This window comes from Mytilus edulis, chromosome 4, assembly GCF_963676685.1.
Source record: "Mytilus edulis chromosome 4, xbMytEdul2.2, whole genome shotgun sequence".
NCBI lineage: Eukaryota > Metazoa > Mollusca > Bivalvia > Mytilida > Mytilidae > Mytilus > Mytilus edulis.
The window spans coordinates 19,729,905-19,753,355 of NC_092347.1; the positions used below are offsets into that span (position 1 = coordinate 19,729,905).

A 23,451-nucleotide genomic window follows, 5' to 3' on the forward strand; every position below is an offset into this window, starting at 1 on the left:
CACCTTCAACTTTGTACACGCGTCAGACTATACAATTACACGCACCAGAATATACAATCATTGTAAATAATGAACACCTGTTGAAAACTCAAGATTGTCATTAATTTCCTTTCATCTTCAATCAATATGCATAAACATGATAAATATCGTTTAATGAGGCAATACACAAATAAAATGATGAAAATATTCACATTTCAATTTTCTTTTCCTGTTGTTTGATTTCAGTTCTTTGTATTTCACAATTTGTGTCTATATTTTCAGGACAATGATGTAAAATAATTCAGTTTGTGAGCTTATTATATATTGTACGAAAAGAGTTTTAAAACACAAATTATAAGATAAATAATATGTTCTAAAACACAAGGAAAAGTTATTTCATAATACAACGGGGTAAACGTAATACTGGCTATTACACATAATAAATTATCAAATATTATGTAAATAAATGTTTCATTTTTTTCTATCAATATTAAATTTCTTTCGCTAAAATTGTTTTCTTTTGCATATTCTTTTAATATTAATTGGAATAAGTAATTTTAATTAAAAAAAAATATGTTTTCTTGTCGCTAAATAGTTTCTTGTCGCTTCTTGTCGCTAAAATAATTCTTCTTGTCGCTTTTTGACGCTTCTTGTCGCAAATTAGTGAGACCGATTCATAGCGGTATTTAGAATTCCGGTTGAAGGATTTTATAGTGGAATGCATTCAGACGTAATGTAGCGATCGATAGTGAGTCGAAATATAACGACTGGATTATTCGGGTTAGCTTATTGCATTATTGTTCGCTAGCTATTGTTCGTTAACTTCAGCCTAGCTAGTACACGTTAAAAGTAGAGAGTATCAAATTACTTATAGATTGTTAACAAAAGATTCAAATTTTGATAAAACAGGATGTTGAAATTCAATTCTGTTCATGTATTGTAGATACGTTTTACTGATTGAAAACATGTAGTGTGTGGACACATTGAAGATATATATTCGGGCATAATAGACAAGAAAATTTGTTAAAAAAGAACAGGAAATAGTTAACCAAAATACAAGTAGTAGGTGAGTATAAAAAGTTTTCTAGTACCTACTCACTTCCTGAGGTTAGGTTGAAAATGAATGAGATTTTTTCTAAAAAATGTGAAAACATATTTTCATCCCGTTAGACAAGTAATATTCTCTGAAGGCATGCATAAACGCATTTCTAAGCTTCTTTTAAAATAAAAACATTTTTAAAGAAAGAAAATTTATAACCAGTATTCTAAAATTTCTTAAACATGCATGGTTTTCACGCTGTATTAAAATATTCATAGATTTCAATGATACATTAACAAACTTGTTCAGTTCATACTGTACATGTGAATGTAAACATGACAAAGAAAATATATTAGTATAGTTTCGTTTTACTATCTAATATGAAGATGTAATACCACTGAACGAATGTTCAGGGCTGAGACTAGGGGTGGGGGATTTACTCGCTGTGTTGAATACCCATTGATGGCCTTCGGCTATTTTCCGCTATTTGGTCGGGTTGTCTCTTTGACACATTCCCCATTTCCATTCTAAATTTTATCAATATGCATGGAAAATTCTCGATGACCATAATTTACTAAAGAAAAATCCCTGTGTAATCATTAAAAGGGAAAACAGGCCAGACATATTTTACTAGCTATGGGCTTATATTTGTGGGAATAGTTATCCTGGGATTTATTTTTCTATTAAAATTAAGGTCACCACCGGACTAAATTTACTGTTAAATACTATGGTGTGGGTAATTTATAACATTTTCTCAAAGAGAAACATTATATAATTGTCAAAATCTACTTCAGTTGAACTTGCAAATTAGTGGATAGTTAGTCCGAGACAACAATTGTCGTACAAATATAGTCCCTAGTGTTGACAGTAGGTTACTTGCCATGCATTTTTATACCCCTTCCAAATTTTTTTCTCCATGGTTAATGCCTCAAATTGCAAGTAGGGGGTAAAATTACAAGATGTAAAAAAAATTTGGGTCCAGAATTTTAAAGGAAAGTAGTGATTTGGTCCAGCTGAAAAAGGTTTAAAATTAGCACTTCGGAAGCTGTCAAAAGATTTCAAGACGCCCTAAACACAAAATTGTCCATATTTTGAGTTAGAGCGATGAAGTTTTCTATAATTTTGATAAAATTTGTCCCAAAAGTAGTACAACACACTGTAAAAGTTTCTTTGAGAAAGCGCAGGTAATTTTTTTTAATTTTCATTTATTTTCTAAAAGAAATGCACTACGAAATAATTGTGGTCTCGGGCCAGTTCCTTGTCTTTATATAGTACACTGAATTTTGCGATTATTTATTACCTTTATTTCCTATCGTATATATGATCAATGTGTATAAGATACAAGATATCTTAATACAAATCATGGTGCCCAACAGGCGGAAACCCGGTTGAAATAGAACAAAAGAATCGAACCTCTTTGTTAGAGAAGTCGATAAATGCTTACTGTAATGTTTACTATAGTGACCAACATTTTAAAAGTTAATAGAAACAAATGAAATGACAATTTTCTTCTCAATTACGAAGTGTTTTATTTTAAAAACACCATTTCAATTTATCTAGTACATAGTTAAGCAGAACAATTAGATATCAAGTCGACGACATGGGTATCTTTCAAGTTGGCTGTAAAAAATGCATAACTTCCGATTTAAAAAAAAAATTACCACGGACGGAAAACATATTAATATTTTAGTTCAGTAATTTTCGTGTCTGCCCTTCCATCATGTGACGCGAGAAAAAATTCTAAAAATTGGATAACATTTGTATCGAAAAGAGAAAATCGAGTGCACCTTTTTATGTTAGGGCTTGTTTGAGTTTAATATTTTGTCTTGATATCGTACAAAGCAAGAATATTTCATACATCGTCTCGTTTCAGATTCTTTCATTTTTATATATCAAAGCTACAGGTTGATTTTATAACATAAAAAAATCACAGTACTAAAAGATGAAATATATAGGTCAAGTGAAATACCTATCCAATGAATCACAAAAACAGAGAAGGTGTGTTCGAACAGCTGTTTTTTTTACTAAAAGTACTTGACGACAGTCTTTCAAGTTGGATGATGAAAATGCAGATCTTCAAAAAATTACATTTTTCTTGTGTGTGATAACTAGGGTTTATAGTCTTCAACCACTAAGAAAATTTAGTCTGCCCTTCGACGAAATATTTAATTAGAATTTTTTTGAATGTTTATGAATTTTCGAAAATTCCACCTGACAACCGATCAGACAATAGTTTTAAGTTGACTCAGTGCAGACAAGATCATAAACTGATGCTCGTTAGCTAGTTGATATATTTGTCTTTTAAAATACAATTGACATATGTGACCAAGCATGATATTTGCAGGCTTATAGAGGTAGAACGTCATTGTTAGAAAAATTATAAACATGATAAATATCGAGATTCAAATGAAATACGTATTTGTGAAGAAGAGATAAACACTTCTATTTTGCGGACGCCGAACTAAACATCATATATAAGTTTTGAAGAAGATTTACTTTATCGTTTGAAGTGAAAAATATTTGAATCTACATTTTAAATTGATACCCCAAAAAAATCAAATTACTGCTCTATAGAAGAGGGACGAAAGATACCCAAAGGGACAGTCAAACTCATAAATTTAAAACAAACTGACAACGCCATGGCTAAAAATGAAAAAGACAAACAGAACAATAGTACACATGACACAACATAGAAAACTACAAAATAAACAACACGAACCCCACCAAAAACTAGGGGTGATCTCAGGTGCTCCGGAAGGGTAAGCAGAATCTGCTCCACATGTGGCACCCGTCGTGTTGCTTATGTGATTACAAATCCGGTAAATAGTCTAATTCGGTAGGTCACATTCATGAAAGGGAAGGGGATTGTAGCTACGACGTAAGGAACATATCTGATATCATTTGTGAAACGGTTATTTCATAACGGTCAACCAACTCGTGATGGCGTCCGTAAAATTTACGAAGGGATGATTTCAACTTCACCATTTGGAACTCTTGGTTTAATAGCTTCCTTGTGAGCAGTAACCCTCTATCAAGAAAATCATGGTAGGAAATGCAAGCACGGGAATATCGTATCAATTGGGAGATATATACCCCGTATGCAGGTGCTGCTGGAATGTGGCTACTTAGAAATGGAAAGTTCACAATTGGAAAGCTGAAATCATCTCTTTTGTCGTAAAGTTTTGTTTTCAACCGACCCTCATTGTCAATTTCTAGATGTAAGTCAAGATATGAAGCCGACTTAACTGTATCTGTAGTATCCTTTATCTCCAATTCGATTGGATAGATGCGTTCCACATAGTCACCAAATTTTGAATTTCCTTTCATAAATGAAGTCTGGAATATATCCATAACAAATGCAACATATCAAATGCATATAATAGAACACCTACTTATAAACACTTATAAACTGTTACGCGTCGCATACTATGTATAGAGACATGAATAATAAATCTAAATTAAAAAAAGGAATTCTTAAAGCTTACTTTGACAAATTTTAAACTAACCTCATTTCAACAAGTCTAAATTACATGTTCTAAAATAGAGCTAATTTTTATTTCTATAATCCTTTTCAGTATACTAATTAGACAAAATTATTGTGTGCAGTGATTTTAAATTTTAATTACCTGTATAAGAAAAAAAAATGCTCAATTACACATTAAATTCAATTACATGGAAAATTGAATTGCATTACACTTAATTACCATTAAATTTTCAATTACCCCTTCCCTGATCTATACGACAAATTCATTCACATATTTTACTATAAAGTATAACAAAGATAACTAAAACTGTCATGATTATATCAATTAAAACTTCTGTATTATGACATATCAATACGTACAGCTAAAACGCTACCTTTAAACTTTTCTGAACAAAAAATTTACTTTTTACAGGAACCTTGTACAACAATATTGCTAGAATCTTTACATTCTAAAATAATAAAATATTTGAAATAAACTGTTTATAATGCAATAAGAAAGGCCAGAATGATGCAGATGTCCATTTTGGTACAATCAAAGTTCCAATAGCTTTGCAAAAAGCACAATATTTCAGTACCCTATTTACCAAATTTATTAGCGGAACTAACCTATTGTTTTCTTATTTCCAATTGAAAGCAAAAGCATCCACACCTGAAGTGCCAGGAGTAAAATATTTTGAATTAAATTTCTCAGTTTTTCTGTTATTGCTATCTTCAAACCTATCACAAGAATGTGGACCGAAAATTAAATCTAAACACGCAAAAAATTCTGAGGACACTCCCCAGTCATCAAAATCAAATATTTTACTAATTTAATCAGCTGCCGTGTTTAAATTTCTAGGTATCCACTGAATATCTATACTTATTGATCTATGCAAACAGGTAGAAAATATAGACATTGCAAATTAATGTAATTCTTGTTTTCTACTACTGCACTGTATCATTCGTACACAATTTTGATTGTCTGTAAACCATTTAACAATCTTAGATTCCAATTTTGTTTTTAACGTATCTAAACAAGATTCGATAGCTTTCAACTCTCTCCAAGTGGAGCTTTGTTTCTTCTCAATATCTGTCCACATTATGTGAAAAGCAGTGTTATCTAACTGACAAGAATGTGCTGCAGCAGCAAAATTACTTGCATCCGAGTACATTATAACAGAAGGAATTTTATATTCAGACAAATAGAATGTACATTTTTCTCCAAAACATCAATTCGCCTATTATTACTTGATCTGTCATTCTAAAAGTATCCCATGTTGACCGTGATTCTATTAATTTATATAATTGTCTAGTCAAAATACGAGTGACATTTCCTAAAACTGGTGACATAGAAATAATACGACCTGCAATTCTAGCTAAATTCCGAGCTGTTACCCAAGGAAGTTTATTACTGACTTTCTCAATAAAACTTATTAAATCCTTAATCCTATCTTCTGGAATTTGAATGGAATATTCTTTTGAATTCCGTTTTAAATCTAACCAAATTAATTCTTGGCATGGAGTCCATGTTGATTTCTCTAGATTCTCTACAAAACCAGCCTTTGATAATGAATTAAAAACAAATTGCGAATCACACAAACTTGACTAAAAATCTTGATTTGTACCCCATCCGTCATCAAGATAAAGCACAATCTGAATATTATTTTCTCTTTAGTATTTCACTTAGGTCCTTAAACATTTAGTAAAAATGTATGGACTTGACGTTAAGACAAAAGGTAACACCGTAAACACATAATATTTTTCATTCCATGAGAATCCTAAAAACGTATGGTGATGTTTTGATATATCAAAATGATGAAATCCTGATTTTTAAATCAAACTTAAAAAGATGATTATTTTTATAGAAATACTCTAACGCAATATTCCAATCTTCAAATTTTATTTTGTTCTTCAAAACATGTGTATTGACTTCTCGTAAATCTAAAATCAGTCTTTTCTTCCCTGATTTGTTAGTCGAAACACTAAACGGATTAACTACATGGGGCCTCAGTTTAACTTGAGTTACACATTTATTATTTAAAAGATCTGATATCGCTTCCGTAACAAAACGTTCATTGTCTAACACTGACTTATTGTTTTTATGAACTGTTCTGGTAGGAGTAGAAATGAAAGGAATGAAATATCCATTTTCAAGAATATCTAAAACAAATTCACTAGCACCAATACTTTTCCAATATGAAATATGACTTTTAAGTCTACCTTTTACACTACATCTGTTTTTAAAACTTTTGTTCTCATATTCATAAAGTTTGGAGTCTAAAGTAAGATTACTGTCTTCATTATCTAAACAAAACAGTGGAGAATCTAAATAATACTTATCATTTATATCTGTTTCAATGCTGACTATGGGCAACTTTGATAATTTTGGGACAATTTCTCCTCCAATGTCCATGCTCCTGACAGCTGAAACAGAAATATGTTGCACTAGGTCCATAGTTGCTACTTTGGGCACGAAAATTACCACAGACATTTGCTGAAATGGCCGTTGCAACAGGTGCAATACGTGGCGGCTCAGTTGACTTAAGTGTAGCACTGTTTCCAGGTTTCTTTAGTGTTTTCTGTTTACGAACCTTTTCTTTGCACATAACGCTCTGTTCTCGGCATATCTTATCTTTTTCTCGTCGTCCGAATCGGAGGCAAGTTCATCCGAAAGGTACTCCTTAACGGTATCCCAACCTGCGGGTGATTTGTCAGCAATTTTAATGCACTTATTCCTCTAAAGGATCTTATCCCTTAACAAATATCCTTAATCTTTCTGTAATCATCATGTTCTGCAGCCCGTTTTGTCTTCTTGATTTCAGAATCTTTCTCACTGTTAAAATCGAATTGAGCCTTATTTCCATTGTACTTGAACTCATATGAATGTTCTGTTTTTATTTTCTTCACCACCTCATCGGTTGTATTGGCTGTATCCTCTTTTAATTCCCTTACAGTGAATGAAGTTTATTGTCTAAATAAGTCTTAAACAAATCCATGGCCGCAAACGCACTCGAGTCGGCTAATGACTTGTTCGTTTCTCTTTGATCGGAATTTTGCCTTGGTTCCTGTTCTTCAGTATCTGATGCATCCCTATCAGGAGAAGCTTCCATGTTTAATATTAAGAGCAGAAAAAAGCCTGTCCCACTTTGTACTGCAATGACTTCGATTGCCAAAAACTAATTCTAATTCACTTATATTAACAAAACCTAACCCAAGAACTTGACAAACTGTTTACAACTACATTCTCAACTTTTATTGTCATAAACAACCACAATATCACCAGCTGATGATAACAACTTTCATGTATCGAACTCTCTGTATAACTTTGATAAATACATTTATTTTCTAATTCGTTTCACTTAAACGAACATAAAATATTTATCAAATAAATAACTTTAACTCTCACATGCACCATAAACTAAAACAAGAACCAACGCTTATCGACACAAAGAAAGGGCGTGTAGGACAAAAATAATTACACAATTGAAATAATATATTTATTAAATGCCTATATTCATAGATACAGAAAGTTGAACAATATTTTCTCTAATATAACCATCTTTTGCATTTTCTGATTTCCATCTACCATGTTTTTTAAACAATCTATCGGAAATACCCTAGGAAATACCTGCATTTGCAGCAGCTGTAGCCCCACCCAAACATAGAGAATGTAAACAAAAATTACATTTCTTTAAACCTAATAATGGTAACTTTTCCAAAAATAATTCTCGAACTCTTGTGTAAGAGATATGACCAGAATCTCTTAATTCATAACAATTAAGTGTTTTGCAAAAAATCGAAATATAAATTTTTCTTATCACATTTTATATAATCTTGTAACATGCGAACTGGACAAGTAACATTATTAGTTTTGGCTCTCAGAACATAATTTCCATCTCTGTACTAGTAAGTTTTACTTTTCTCTAAAACAAATGCTAACATGTGTGTCATAAAAAGATAAATCACAAGCCCTTATATTTGCTATCTCAGAAAATCTTAAAAATCCGGCATATCCAATTAAACACATTGTTACTAAACGTTTATCATATAAGCTAGAAGTAGTTCCAAACTTTAAAACCAAATTCTTAAGAATTTCAGGTGTAATGATGTCTTTCTTCATACACGGACGACATAATTGTCTCTTTCCTCCTTCAACTAAATATTTTACTAACAAAGATTGACAAGGATTATTAAATCCAGCTATTTGATGTGCCCATGTTAAAGAATAAACCACTTCACCCAATTTAGCTACGGAACATTTCGTTTGCAATAAAGATATCATGTATAAACAAACATGATAATCTAAAGCAGGCATAGTTTTCACTCCATTAAAATGTTTACACCATTTGGATATAAAGTACTAAATGGTGGCCCCATTGCCGGCAATGCTATTTTTAGCAATTATCTCCTTAAAAGGCGCTTTTAATAAACTAATTATGGAAAAACTGCTGTAGTCTAATTGAAGCTCGATATCTATTTGCGATTTTACCGCACTCAAATATATATGGTCCCATGACTTTTCTTGATGAATTTTGGGTTTTTTCACGATACCTGACGATTTCGCAGAAAAATTTCCCTAATTTTGAGCAACATAAAAAAAAATATTTCCGGCCCTTCATACTATACATTTAAGGACAAATTTGTGCTTGCATGAAACTTCATTCATAATGCTTTCCAGAAGAAAAATATATAAAAGATATAACAACCAATCACAGAGAGCCATCTATTTTTATCTCTATGTCATGTTCCCTTCATAAAATGGCTGCGCCCATGTAATTTTCTTAAAATCCATAATTATATTTTTTCCTTGTATTGTCTGCTTTTGAACCCAAGATTAATTCAGTTAATTTAGAACCCAATTTTGAAAACGTATTGTGCTTTTCTAAACACATTTTTTTCCATCTGCCAACGCTGAATAAATCTGAAAAATGTATAATTTTAAAAATGAAATAAAAATTATTTCCCCAAAAATGCTTAAATAAAATTTAACTGCAATTAGTGACCAAAACTATTGACGATCATAAGAAAACGTTAATATTTATATTTATATACAACAAGCACTGACGTGTATACGCTTCACTTCTCTAAAAATCAAAACCCACTGTTTTACCCCAGTGGGCCTCGACAGTCACATTTTCATCCCAATACTGTTTACCCAAGTGGGTCTCAACAGCACTCTTGTTTACCCAAATAGGCGTCAGCAATCACAAAAACATAAATAAACCTTGCATAATGTCTTTTCAAAAATACTTCATTCATATCCCTTGAGTATCTAATACATTATTTATCTATACGACAAATTCATTCACATATTTTACTATAAAGTATAATAAAGATAACTAAAACTGTCATGACTATATCAATTAAAACTTCTGTATTATGACATATCAATGCGTACAGCTAAAACGCTGCCTTTAAACTTTTCTGAACAAAAAATTGACTTTTTACAAGAATCTTTAAATTCTAAAATATTTGAAATGAACTGTTTATAATTCAATAAGAAAGGCCAGAATGATGCAGATGTCCATTTTTGTACAATCAAAGTTCCAATAGCTTTGCAAATAACACAATATTTCAGTACCCTATTTACCAAATTTATTGGCGGAACTAACCTATTGTTTTCTTATTTCCAATTGAAAGCAAAAGCATCCACACCTGAAGTGCCAGAAGTAAAATATTTTGAATTAAATTTCTCAGTTTTTCTGTTATTGCTATCTGCAAACCTATCACAAGAATGTGGACCGAAAATAAAATCAAATATTTTACTAATTGTATCAGCTTCCGTGTTTAAATTTCTAGGTATCCACTGAATATCTATACTTATTGATCTATGCAAACATATAGAAAATATAGACATTGCCAATGAATGTAATTCTTGTTTTCTACTACCGCACTGTATTATTCGTACACAATTTTGATTGTCTGTAAACCATTTAACAATCTTAGATTCCAATTTTGTTTTTAACGTATCTAAACAAGATTCGATAGCTTTCAACTCTCTCCAAGTGAAGCTTTGTTTCTTCTCCATATCTGTCCACATTTTGTGAAAAACAGTGTTATCTAAATGACAAGAATATGCTGCAGCAGCAAAATTACTTGCATCCGAGTACATTATAACAGAAGGAATTTTACATTCAGACAAATATTTAAAATTGAGAGAATGTACATTTTTTCTCCAAAACATCAATTCGCCTATTATTACTTGATCTGTCATTCTAAAAGTATCCCATGTTGACCGTGATTCTATTAATTTATATAATTGTCTAGTCAAAATACGAGTGACATTTCCTAAAACTGGTGACATAGAAATAATACGACCTGCAATTCTAGCTAAATTCCGAGCTGTTACCCAAGGAAGTTTATTACTGACTTTCTCAATAAAACTTATTAAATCCTAAATCCTATCTTCTGGAATTTGAATGGAATAATCTTTTGAATTCCATTTTAAATCTAACCAAATTAATTCTTGGCATGGAGTCCATGTTGATTTCTCTAGATTCTCTACAAAACCAGCCTTTGATAATGAATTAAAAACAAATTGCGAATCACTTAAACTTTACTGAAAAAAAGGGGTTTTAGATTGAATGGTTGCTCTGGATTCTCCACTCAATTAATTAATTTATAACTCATGGGATCTTTTCTATGTATGTCTGCTATTGAAGGTTATTGTTGTTGCATAATTTTAAATCATATGCACCTTTTAAATTATAATCAATGTAATCCTCATCGTAGAACACCCCTTCAGGCGAAATGGAGGCTTCCATATTATCGTTTCGAGTTGTCTCCCTTCCGGAAGTAACTTCCGTGAATTCTGATTCAAAATAACACGTCGACTATTAGCTCGTTCTGTCAATAAACGTCGTATTATATTAAAAACGATCGCATTTTAAACCGATAAATGTGAACGGAAAGGAGTCATGATCACTGACCAAAAGGAAATTAAATATTTAAAGAGTTAGGAATGGGGTTCCTCCTAGAATTAACGTAGGAAAATAGGTGATAAGATACGAAGTAAAATACCTTCTCTCAGTCTGAGTGTCAGTGACTGCTGTGGAAAGTAAACTGGAAAATGATAGTACAAAAAAAAATAAAACCTAGATCTGATTACATTGTTCATACGCTTTTATCCGCGATTTGCTATTTTGTAACAATTTTAAGTGTGCAGTTGAATAAGTTTTGAAAATAATATTATCCAGCTACATGTATACATGTGTCAATGAAACAACGGTAATCGTATCCCTCAGAGCATTCTGCTCTTTGATTATGAACTGTTCTGGGAGGAGTAGAAATGAAAGGAATGAAATATCCATTTTCAAGAATATCTTAAAAACAAATTCACTAGCACCAATACTTTTCCAATATGAAATATGACTTTTAAGTGTACCTTTTACACTACATTTGTTTTTAAAACTTTTGTTCTCATATTCATAAAGTTTGGAGTCTAAAGTTAAATTACTGTCTTCATTATCTAAACAAAACAGTTGAGAATCTAAATAATACTTATCATTTATATCTGTTTCATTGCTGACCATGGGCAGCTTTGATAATTTTGGGACAATTTCTCCTCCAATGTCCATGCTCCTGACAGCTGAAACAGAAATATGTTGCACTATGTCCATAGTTGCTCCTTTGGGCACAAAAATTACCACCGACATCAGCTGAAGTGGCCGTTGCAACAGGTGCAATACGTGGCGGCTCAGTTGACTTAAGTGTAGCACTGTTTCTAGGTTTCTTTGATGTTTTCTGTTTACGGAACTTCTTTGCACGTAACGCTCTGTTCTCGGCATATCTTATCTTTTTCTCGTCTTCCGAATCGGAGGCAAGTTCATCCGAAAGGTACTCCTTAGCGGTATCCCAACCTGCGGGTGATTTGTCAGCAATTTTAATGCACTTATTCCTCTGATGGATCTTATCCCTTATGGTATAACAAATGTCCTTAATCTTTTGTAATCATCATGTTCTGCAACCCGTTTTATCTTCTTGATTTCAGAATCTATCTCACTGTTAAAATCGAATTGAGCCTTATTTCCATTGTACTTGAACTCATATGAATGTTCTGTTTTTATTTTCTTCACCACCTCATCGGTTGTATTGGCTGTATCCTCTTTTAATTCCCTTTTGAGTGAATGAAGTTTATTGTCTAAATAAGTCTTAAACAAATCCATGGCCGCAAACGCACTCGAGTCGGCTAATGACTTGTCCGTTTCTCTTTGATCGGAATTTTGCCTTGGTTTCTGTTCTTCAGTATCTGATGCATCTCTATCAGGAGAAGCTTCCATGTTTGATATAGAGAACATAAAAAAGCCTGTCCCACTTTGTACTGCAATGACTTCGATTGCCAAAAACTAATTCTAATTCACTTATATTAACAAAACCTAACCCAAACACTTGACAAACTGTTTACAACTACATTCTCAACTTTTATTATCATAAACAACCACAATGTCACCAGCTGATGATAACAACTTTCATGTATCGAACTCTCTGTTTAACTTTGATAAATACATTTGTATTGTAGTAAATTTAAGTCTTTGAAATTTTATTCAAATACGCTATTGAACATTACTAAGAGCCAATAAATACAATAATTTTGTATTTTATAAATTTGTGCCTTCAATAAATAAAAGTCGTCATAGAACAGTCTTATTTTCATACCGGTATTCGAAATGACTCGATTCATTGCTATATTTCCAACAAATATGGCATAATAACATGACAGAGAGTTTTGTTTCGAAATATTCTAGATAAATATACAAAAAGCAAATTTTAGACAATGTACCCTCCTAAGCCTGGAAGTGGCTAGTCACATATAGTTAACGGCGTTTTTCTAACAATGACGTTCTACCTCCATGGGCATGGATATGTCGTGGCTGGTCACATATAAGGATCGTAATGGTGCTATGTGGATAAATTTATCGGTTTCAAAGAGCAAAATTGGCAGCGCGTCATCCCTACAATGACTTCCATTCCTACGATTGTGAAAACTAACTGGCGTAATGGGGAGATAATTTTGACAAAGTATAATCCTGACTGCCAAAATTTAAGCTATACAAGCAAATGAATTCCAAAATAAAAACAGTTATGATTAGAGTGAGTAAAATGATTTGAACTAAAGAACATTTAAAAAAAAACATGTATACAAATATATATAAACAAAGTAAAATAATTATAAACAATGACATTGACAAAACATTAAGTCTTTGGAAGCAACTGAAATCTGGCGAAATTAAATTTCAAAATTAATTTATAAACCTAGGCCTATGGGAGACAACTCTTGATTGATTTTATTATATTGATCAATTTTCTCATACTACGTACATCGATATTTGCTCGAAGTTAGCTACTTTTGTTCTTCAAAAAAGGAAGGCTCTTAATTTGAAATCTATTTTGAAATTTGTGCATAAGTATTGTGTTGAATTGTGGGATTTTGCAGTAAATCTTAAAGGTAAAAAAAACATAAAAAAAGGAATGCAAGTAGCAGAAATAAGTTCAACCAACATGTGTATATGGCTTTAAATGCTTACCCTTCCGGAGCACTTGTGAGCACCCCAGTTTTTGGTGGGGTTCGTGTTGCTTATTGTTTAGTTTTCTATGTTGTGTCATGAGTACTTTTGTTTGTTTGTCTTTTCATGTTTTGCCATGTCGTTGCCAGTTTTTTTTTCGATTTATGTGTTTGACTGTCCCTCTACAGTCGGAAACCCAGTTGAAATAGAACAAAAGAATCGAAGCTCTTTGTTAGAGAAGGCGACAAATGCTTACTGTAATGTTTACTATAGTAACATAAACATTAAAAGTTAATAGATAGAAATAAAATGACAATTTTCTTCTCAATTACGAAGTGTTATATTTTAAAAACACCATTTGCATAAGGTTTCAATTTATCTATTACATAGTTAAGCAGAACAATTAGATTTTAAGTCGACGACATGGGTATCTATCAAGTTGGATGTAGAAAATGCATAACCTCCGATTTTTTTGAAAAAATTACCACGGACGGATAACATATTAATCTATTAGTTCAGTAATTTTGTGTCTGCCCTTCCATTATGTGACTCAAGAAAAAAGTCTAAAAAATGGGTAACAATTGTATCGAAAAGAGAAAATAAAGTGCATCTTTTTATGTTAGGGCGTGTTTGAGTTTGAATATTTTTTTCTTGAAAAACGTACAAAGCAAGAATATTTGATACATTATCTCGCTTCCAATTCTATCATTTTTTATATATTTAAGCTACAGGTTGACTTTATAACATAAAAAAATCACAGTACAAAAAGATGAAATATATGGGTCAAGTTACATACCTATCTAATGAATCATAAAAACAGAGTAGGTGTGTTCGAATAGCTATATTTTTACTAAAAGTACTTGACGACAGTCTTTCAAGTTGGATGATGAACATGCATATCTTCGAGAAAAAAAAACTGTGTGATAACTAAGATTTATAGTCTTCAACAACTAAGAAAAATCTAGTCTGCCCTTCCATGAAATATTTAATTAGAATTTTTTTAAATGTTTATGAAGTTTCAAAAATTCCACCTGACAACCGATTAGACAATAGTTTTAAGTTGAATCAATGCAGACAAAATCATTAACTGATGCTCATTAGCTAGTAGATATATATATCTTTTAAAATACAACTGACATATCAGGATCGCAATGGTGCTATGCGGATTAATTTATCGGTTTGCAAGAGCAAAATTGGCAGCGCGTCATCCCTACAATGGCGTCCATTTCTACGATTGTGAAAATTAACTGGCGTAATGGGGAGATAATTTTGACGAAGTAGAATCCTGACTGTGAATGCGAACCGTCAAATGATTTATATTCCCGCTTAGTATGCACGGATTAATCCACAAGTGCAAATTACTACGCGTAATGTTACTTATCATGCCTTGTTACGAAAAGAAATTTGTTTATGTTCTTTTTCACGGATTCAACCGAACATAAATCATTTACTTTCTATACAATTTGAAAGTTCGTTGACACAAAACACAAAAATTCTATAGGATGTAGGTTTGCAGCATCCAGTCGAGAAAAAAGGCGAAAGAATGCATTTTAAATGCCAAGGTTTTTAGAATTTCTCTGTATCTAGTATAAAATAAAGGCTTATTCGATGTATTCAATACTAAAGTATCTCTTTCGGACATGTAAAAAACGAAAAATGTACTCTGATGAATCTTAAGCCGTGCCACGTCACAATAATGTTTTAAAAATTAAACAGGACAAGCCGACATGTTCGTGATTGCAATCACAACTCTACTACCTTGTCTATTAATATCTGACTTTCTACTATGAACAACACTGGTATCTCTCATTTCTATATGCGAGAGTTTGAATCTAAAATAAATCCAGCATAAGCCAATAATAACATACACAGTAACATACAGTTGGACACGTTAGAGTTATCAGAATACAGGTCAAATAGTCTTACAATCATATCCGCTGTGATTGGTTCCTTCTTTTGTATAAGTTTGCCATAGTTTTTTCTCCCGTGTAAGACAATTTTTTTGACAGTGAACTGCTACACGGCTTTGGATAAAAACAGTGTATGATACAACTTAATTGCGTAAAAGTTAGAGTAAAGTACGGACACTGAACAAGCTGATTTTATTTAATCTTTGAGATACAAAGAAACTGTAGATACATCCACTGGCAAACACTTTAAATTGTACTTTCTGCACCAAATTAAATCGGCTTAGTCTTTAAAAGTTTTAGACTTTGTCTTGGTAAAATTATTGTTTATGCATCCGTGACAATACTATTGCTAGGTAGATTAAAACAATGGCCGACACTATGACATAAAGTTAAAATTTATATAGAAAACATGAGAAAACGGTTAATTTTCATAAGATGATTAGGAAATATGGATGTTTTTCTAGGGAAAGTGAAATTTCTAACATAAGATGATTTTGTGTCAACAGTCGTCATTCTGGTTCATCTCTTTCATTCTTCTTCTTCTTCAGAATCATGACGTCATAGGTAAGTTGAATTTATATTGAAATCAAGTATTTAGAATTTGTATTGCAAAACAAATGTACTGAAAGGTAAGAATATATGAGATATAAAAATGAGGGGGTAGGCATTGGCTCCTGACTCCCGCTTAAGCACCATAACTTCCTTACTCTCAATCCCCCTACTCCCACTTCCCTATCCCTAACTACCTGACAAAAATCGACCAAAATCTATATTCCAGCATATCCATATTTTACTCCAACTTTTCCCCTAGTTCCCACTCCTAACTTCCGCTACCCTCTTCCACTGACCCGTCTTCCCGGTCCCTCATTCCTATGTTCCTGTCAACCCTCATAAATGATACACCACTTACACCTTACTTGAATAGTTTAAATACGGTGACCTAATATAGTTGTTAATTTCTGTGTCATTTTGGTCTCTTGTGTAGACTTCTCTCATTGTCAATCATACCACATCTTCTTTTTTATAATTAGATTTCGGATATTTAAATTTTTCCGCCTCAAGCATCACTGATGAGCCATTAATTGTCAAAATACGCATCTGGTGTATATGTGACAGTGAATTTGTATAATCAGTGATTATGTAGAATCCCTGAAATTTTCAGGGATTATGTAGAATCACTGGCCAGTTAAGGGATTATATATAATCACTTAAATTTTCAGGGATTATGTATAATCACTAGAAAAAAAGTCAGGGATTATACATAATAGCTGAAATGAAGAAATAGTTTTAATTTATAAAGAAAATGAATAAAAGTCAAATAATTTATGCTATAAATGATCATAATAAAACAGCATTACACTGTATAAACATAAACTGTAAAATGTTAAGCACAAAATATCAAAATGATAACCCTATTTTTTTTAAATGTTAGGCAGCCGCACAATATATTTAAATGTTAAGCACAATATATTAAAATAAATGCCTCACATCTGTTATTACCACAATATCCACATTTTAGAAACCATTTTCATTCACATATCGAAACAGATTTTATGACCCGCTTAAGAGAAATAAAGTTCAGTAAAAACATTTGTAGGTACCCCCAAAAAAGGAATTAGCAACACCGAACTGGTTCGAGCAAGAAACCATGTTTTTTGGCCAGGCGATATCCTTTTTCAGACTTTTGGTGAACAATTATCATTAAGTTTTTTGGTATCCCTTTCCTTTTTTACCCTGTGGAATCATGCTAAGAGAATATTACAACAAATGCCAGTTTCCTCTAAACTTTTGTTCTTATTGTCAATCCTTAGTTTTTCAATACATTTAGATGCGTAAGTTCTCTCTGTTTAAATTTCTTGTTCATTTGAACAAAAACAAAACAAAACAAAACCAAAAACCAAGATGTTCCATAATCGTCTTTACCATTTGTTTTCCATGTACCACAAATAACGTGCTCTGTGGATTTACAAATAGAACATGAATATCCATTGGACTCTGGCTTTTAATAAACAAACAATACATGTAAAGTTATCGCTTTAAAGTGAATCTTGATAATATTAATTTTGAAAGTCTTCAACTTTATCTCTAAACCTTCAGTTGGTTGTATCTTTAGGATCATCCTCTGAGTTTAAAAGCATATTTCATCTAGAAGGAATATGAAAGTATGATTTATATACTTGTGTCTAATCCATTTTGCTTTAATTCAGCAAATAAAATATGTTTAAACTAAACTATGAAAGTAAAAAATGATGATTAGTCTATATGTATTATTCTTTTTTATCAAACAAAGGATCCTTAAATTATTCATAATCCCTGAAAAATATATTAGGGAATTTGTAGAATAATTATTAAAATGTTCAGTGATTATGTAAAATCACTGGTCATTTTCAGGGATTATATATAATTACTAATGATTTTAGTGATTCTACATATTCCCTGAAAAATCAGGGATTCTACATAATCCCTGATTATACAAACTCACTGTAACATATACACATTAGTGCCATTAATGTTGTTACATGTAATATGTATGATTAATAGAAAATATAATTCAAGCACATTTAATTTCGTATGCAACTTGTTAGTTTTCAATTATTATTTTTGCATTTGAGTTATAAGCTTAAGGTGGCTCGGCAACTTCCAATCAAGGACCGAAGCTCATAAACTCGGCAATCAAACGCAGGACTTCGGGAAAGTTCGGAGAGCCGACAACCTTGCTTCGGAAGTTTATGGCTCGGCCCTTTAACAGTGCGCATATTGTAATGCATGTTTCTTACGACGAGTGCCTTGGAAACGGTCGCTTTAAGGGGTCTTCTCAAAAAATAGCTTTGACGACCTTGGAACGCGGGCGTGTATGAAATAAAATTGAGAATGGAAATGGGGAATGTGCCAAAGAGACAACAACCCGACCATAGAAAAAAGCAACAGCAGAAGGTCACCAACAGGTCTTCAATGTAGCGAGAAATTTCCGCACCCGGAGGCGTCCTTCAACTGGCCCCTAAACAAATATATACTAGTTCAGTGATAATGAACGCCATCTTAATTTCCAAATTGTACACAAGAAACTAAAATTAAAATAATACAAGACTAACAAAGGCCAGAGGCTCCTGACTTGGGACAGGCGCAAAAATGCGGCGGGGTTAAACATGTTTGTGAGATCTCAACCCTCCCCCTATACCTCTAGCCAATGTAGAAAAGTAAACGCATAACAATACGTACATTAAAACTCAGTTCAAGAGAAGTCCGAGTCTGATGTCAGAAGATGTAACCAAAGAAAATAAACAAAATGACAATAATACATAAATAACAACAGACTACTAGCATTTAACTGACATGCCGCTCTAGACTTCAATTAAACTGACTGAAAGATTATGATTTCATCATATGAACATCAGGCACAATCCTTCCCGTTAGGGGTTTAGTATCATACCATCATAACATATATGAGAAGAACATAACCCGTGTCATGCCAACAACTGGTTTTTGAATAAATGTGTTTAGTTCCGATGCAAAGACCCTATAAGTGAATCAATATTAACGCCAAAATATGCAATCTTTAATGACCTGACAACAGTATCGTAACTATATCCCTTCTTAATAAGTCTATTCAAAGGTTTTGTTAGTTTTTGAGGTGAATACTGACACCTTTGTGCTTTATAAAGAATATTTCCATAAAAAATTGGATGTGAAATACCTGAAAGCACCCTTGACGATGTAAACAAGCGATGCAAAACGTTCTTCAAAACAGGAAATACGAACGGGCAGAAATTCAGAGTGCTTTCTTCATTTTTCGCATAAAAGTCTACAAGGAGAGAAATATGATACATGATTTAAGCATAACATTACAAAAAAAGAATATATAAATACTGACAAAGTCAAACGTATGACCTCGACGGTATTTGGTGCCGCTTCGCTCCCGAAACGCATTCTCATCTTACACGGTCGCCCATTGGGTCCGTTCGTACCATATTTTGAATTCACTTGAATTAAATGATGTCGTGGAGATTTATTTTTGAAAATGTTTTGCCAATGACTTAATGATTAACTGTAAACAAATGATAGCGATGTAAACAACTGCATGCCATCGTACAGCTTTCAAAAACAGGTAAAATCGTATAGTATGCTTTAAAGGCATCGGGGCGGGTTCATTTCAAGCTATCTGTTTGGCGGTTTACAACAGTTTGTTTCTGTCATAAATCTCTTTTATACTTAAAATATCTTTATTTCCAAGTATTTTTAGGAGTTTATTCTCGAGTATGCGATTTATTTTTCCACTGCAAAATTTTGATAATTATAGTTAAATACTTTTTATTTTCACCAAAACAAATTTGAACATGCCAATTTTCTAACAGACTTAATACTTGACAAACACACCTAACATTTTCATTTTGAAGATTTGTTTACCTTATCAAATAATGAGCACGAAAATCATTTGATAATTTTTCTCGTATCACTATTCCATGATTTCCGGAACACTAGACTAAGTCCTATAATTTAAGACCTCGGGGCCAATGTTTTCTATTTTTATGATATTTTTCTATTACTTATTTTGCTGAATTGTTATTTTGTTGATTTGCAATTTTCTGTTGTATCTATCAATATGTCAACCGAGTTCATTAAAAAAAGAAACATCAGCGTTAAAACTAAAATAATTGAATCAGAGCAAGTGTTATTATAATAGACACTTCAATAATTTGCTGTTTTCCGCCTTTTCATGAAAACGAAAATTGATCAATTGGGGCGGATCCAGCCATTTTAAAAGGGGGTTCCCAACCCAGGACAAAAAGCGGGGTGTTCCAACTATATTTTCCAATTCAAAAGCATTGATCGTCCAAAAAAAGGGGGGTTCCAATCCCTGGACCCTCCCCCTAGATCCACCACTGTCAAAAATAACCGGGACCAGCTGACCGGGACTGGCCTAGTATTCCGACCTTATATATCGGTCTATGATATAATTCCTCAATACTGCATGCTTTGCGGAGGACCGCAAAATTTTGGTTTCACTATGTTGGAATTTTGCTAGGATTGAAATGCATAAAAAAAATATTATAATAGTACATAACAACATTTAAATCCCAGAATAACAATGCTTTCATTAACGACATCAGAGGACATCACATACAGCAACGTATTTAAATTAGCTTACAGATCGTAGGCAACAAAACTGACCTGATTTCTAGAAAGCTTGACCCCAAGGTTCATTCTTAGGACCTTTATCATTTAATATTTTCTGTAAATGACATATTTAATTTTATTGAACATGGAACACTATATGATTTATATATAACGATATTACTCTCTCGTATACCGATGGTAGTTTTGAAAATTTACTATGTAATACAACATGTACATGGAAAATAAAGTAATGTTATAATTGAAAAATTACATTAGATGTATGTTTCATTATAATACGTTATTATGGTTGGCTAACTAGCAAGCTCGTGATATTCCTTCATCAATTGCATTACACAATGCAACTTTTCATTTATGATGACACGAGGTCCCACAATAAAATGCACAGGTAAATGAAATAAAAACTTGATAAAAGGCGTGTTTTCATGTTCCTATAGGTAAAAATGTAATTATAAGTATTTAATGCTTTTTCTTGTATCTTTATAGGGTTGTAAAAGCGTTGACCGTGAGCACATTTTTAGAATGAAGCACTTCCGCGCTTCATACAAAATGTACTTCGGTCAACGCTTTTACACCCCAATAAATTTACAAAAAAGAGCATTCAATTCTTAATTGGTATTAAATTAATTGCATGAACGCAAATCCTGATAAATTCCAAGCAATTGCAGTTAGAAATAAAAAATTTGCAAAGGAGCCAGATTTGAATATACAGTCAGCTAAAAATCTTTTAGTATCTATAGGGCCTGATATTGGTTATCAACTTACTTTTAATCACCCCATCAACAATATTTGTCAAAAAAAAGTAAAATGACAAAAATACCGCACTCCGGGTAAAATTGAAAAGGAAAGTCCCTAATCAAATGGCAAAATCAAAAGCTCAAACACATTGAACGAATGGAAAACAACTGTCATAATCTCGACTTAGTACAGGCCATTTCTTATGAGCAAAATGAACGATAAAACCAGATTTTATAGCTAGCTAAACCTATCACTTGTATGACAGTCGCATCTAATTCCATTTTATTGACAACGATGTGTGGACAAAACAAACAGACATAAAAGGTAAAAATGTCAAAAATAAGGGTACAGCATTCAATATTGTGTTATAATCTCAATCACTATAAACACAAACAAATATGCAACAAAGATGCATAAAAAATCAAACAGACATAGCATATTACCAAAAATCAAGACAAGAATGCAAAATTTACCATAACACAATAACAAAATGAAGGGATGTATCAGTACAGAGCAACGTCATATGTTCCAAAAAACACAAAACGGCATATAGACAATGCTATTAGCAAAAATGAAAAAAAAGAATACAACATTTAACATAGAACAATTAGACAATGACGTGAAACAGTAAAGTAATGTTCATATAAACAAATAAAAGAATCTATACTTCAAGACCATCGTGTATTATTTGTGAAGTTAATACGGAATATGTATCAACAAGGTATTGGTACATACCGGTCTTTTTTTTGTAGGAAAAGGACGAACCGTTCTTTGACATGCCCCTGGTTCATCAACTTTCTGCTCAGACACTGGTGACGTAATCACGGGATAAAAAAGATCGGCAAAAACAAATCTTTCTTAATACTTTGTATTAATGGCTAATTGCGTGACCAATTATAATGGTGTTTAGAATTTGAAGTTTTGAATTATGTGGGTTCTTTAATATGCTGAATCTAACAGTATATTTAGATTTGTGTTTCTCGCCCCATTTGAGTCAGCAATGATTTTTCTTTGATATCATCAAAAATGTAATTATCGGGGTTCTTTGATATGCCTTATCTAACAGAGTATATATATATATTGTTTTATTTTTAAGTCCCGTTTTCAAATTGGTCCATCATATGGTCTTAGAGGTCCAAAATAAAAAAATAGTTTGAGATTAACTAAAATTGAATACGTTGGGTTCTTCGATATGTTGTATCTAAACATGTATAAACAATTTTTATTTTGGCCTTGTTTCAATCAGGGTTCCAAAATTAAATGCAGTTTGATCTCATCAAAAATTTAATGTATCGGGTCTTATCCCAGGAATATTATTAGTTACATAGTGTGCTAGTGACCTAATACGGTATATATGGGGTCAGTAAATTCCATATGGGGTGAGAGCGAAGCTCGAATCCCCATATGGAATTTACTGACCCCATATATAACGTATTACGTCACTAGCACACTATGTAACGAATTTATCTTATCGACTATCTTAACGTGTGAAATTAAGACTAGTGATTCCCAAAATGAGCAAGTCTTCAATACTGTTAGCACTAAGAAAATAATTCCATTGATCCTACAAAAACAGATGCCAACAATAACGGGAGAGATCCGTTTGCGCCAAAAATGCGTCCTTTTGCGCCACAACTTTTTTTCTCAAATGCTACGTTTGCGCCACATGTTTTAAAATTACATGGT

General features: G+C 32.3%; 1 protein-coding gene across 3 annotated transcripts in view; it reads left to right on the forward strand.

Annotated features, from left to right (window-relative positions):
* The first annotated feature begins 664 nt into the window (after positions 1 to 664).
* LOC139519171 (uncharacterized) overlaps positions 665 to 23,451 on the forward strand; it is a 41,779-nt gene continuing 18,992 nt past the window's right edge. The window contains exons 1-2 of one of the 3 annotated variants that reach the window (XM_071311029.1): positions 910 to 1,045; positions 16,443 to 16,458. The gene's annotated coding sequence lies outside the window, so the exon portion shown is untranslated. Of the gene's footprint in view, positions 1,046 to 16,442; positions 16,459 to 23,451 lie in introns of all 3 variants that reach the window. The other 2 variants (XR_011663530.1, XM_071311028.1) reach the window with 2 other exon arrangements.